Source organism: Phoca vitulina, unplaced genomic scaffold (genome assembly GCF_004348235.1).
Source record: "Phoca vitulina isolate PV1807 unplaced genomic scaffold, GSC_HSeal_1.0 scaffold74, whole genome shotgun sequence".
In the NCBI taxonomy this organism is placed as follows: domain Eukaryota; kingdom Metazoa; phylum Chordata; class Mammalia; order Carnivora; family Phocidae; genus Phoca; species Phoca vitulina.
The window spans coordinates 6,404,604-6,406,494 of record NW_022589777.1 but is presented as its reverse complement, the minus strand read 5'-3'; the positions used below and the strand labels follow the sequence as shown (position 1 = coordinate 6,406,494).

At 36.0% G+C, this 1,891-nt stretch overlaps 1 pseudogene; it reads left to right on the top strand.

Moving 5' to 3' along the window:
* Nucleotides 1-1,069: 1,069 nt before the first annotated feature.
* Nucleotides 1,070-1,220, top strand: LOC116625214 (annotated as a pseudogene).
* Nucleotides 1,221-1,891: the final 671 nt, after the last annotated feature.

Here is a 1,891-nt window from a genome sequence, read left to right as displayed (position 1 = left end):
CACACTCCCTCTCAGCCTCTGGAGCTGGCCAGGGTATACTCTCTGGCCCACCCACTTTTCAGCATCATGCTTCACCCTCCATTAGTCATGGAAGGGAAGGGTGTCATGGAAAGAGTGATTTCGGTGGCTGGGAATTGAGATAAACAAAGGATCTGGCCTTGGCAGAAACAAACTCCTGGGACTTACTGTGCAAACTATTAAACCTCCAAGCTGCAGAAGTCCAGTGACTTGGTTTCCAACTTGACCTTTTACATCAGTTATGTGGGTGGGGTAGGGATGAAAGTCTAAAAGCTGTTACATAGAAAATCACAATAGACGGTGATCACAATAGTAAAGCAGCCATTTTTGTTTGACCCCACAGCATTTCAATTCTCTTCATTGCTCAGTAATAGGAAAATAAAGTAATCTAAATGCTATACATACATATTCACAACATTGTTTCTTTTAAGATATGAAAGTATGTTCAGGACTTTCATGAATTTTAATTGTTCACCTACATAAAAACCTGGTCTTCTTTATGCCTTGCATGGTTTTTGATCTTTCACTATTATACTTTCCCCTCTACAGCATCTATTGTTCTCCCCCATGTAGATTGTAAAATGTTTGTTTGAATTTTATCTTCCAATTGGTTATTGCTCATAAGTAGAAATATATAATAATCCCCCATCTACTGCAAGACTAAGAATACCTTGTGTCTGGTATGGTCATTGGTTATCCCTGTATCCAGCACAACACCAAGCACAATAAGAGGGGATGAATCCTTAGCATTTTCTATGTAGACAGTCATGTTGTCTGTGAATAAAGACAGTCTTGCTTTGTTCTTTCCTATCTTTATGCATTGTATTTCTTATTCTTGCCTTATGGCACTGGCTAAAATCTTCTGAATAGTGCAGAATAGAAGTGGTAAGAACAGACATCCTTATTCTGTCTTTCATTGTAGGGAAAAAGCATTCAGCATTTCACCATTAAGGATTAGGTTAAGTGTAGGTTTTTTCATAGCCCCTTATCAGACTGAGGTATTTCCTTTTCTTTCCTATTTTGCTAAGGATTTTAAAAATAAATGGGTGCTAGCTTTGCTCAGTGGCAGTATCGTAACCAATGAGGTTTATCCAAAGTGCGATTATTGCTAATTAAAAATAAATGGGTGCTGAATTTTGTCAGCTGTTTTTGCCATCTATTTCAAGGACCCATGGTTTTCCTCCTTTATTTTCCTAATATAGTTAATTACATTGACTGATATTTGAATACTGAACTATCCTTGCACTTTTGAGGTAAGTCTTAATTGGCCATAATGTATTATCCTTTTATATAGTGCTGCATTTTATTTGGAAATATTTTGTTAGAAATGCTTTTATCTATGTTCATGAAGAGTGTTGATTTTTAGATTTTTTAATGTAATTTTTTTGACATCAGGGCTGACATGAATATTAGGAAGAAAATAACTTAAATAACACATTTTACATAGTTATTAACCATTTAATGGTCCTAACCATGTTAGAATTGTTTAGTTGCAAGTAACAGAAAGTAAGTTGAGCTAGCTTAGGCAGCTAGCACTGATCCCAAGATCAGACATGAGACATGTATCCCAGCTTCTGGAAGGAATTGGAATCACAAACCACCAAACTCTCCTTACTCCTCAGCTTCATCCTTCCCACTTTGAGGACTTTCTCTCTCTGCTCCTCTGATCACATGACATATCCTAAGCTTATTACTAATAAAAAAATAAGTAAATACATAAATGAGTCCCAGAAAGGTTCAGAAACCTTTCTCATGCATCATTAGTCAAATGCATGCACAGTTATAAAGTAATGGACTAGTCTTAGTCTGAGAAAAAGAAAAAGTGAATTAGATCAATTGATCAAAGCAAAAGTTTCATTAGTAATGATTGTAA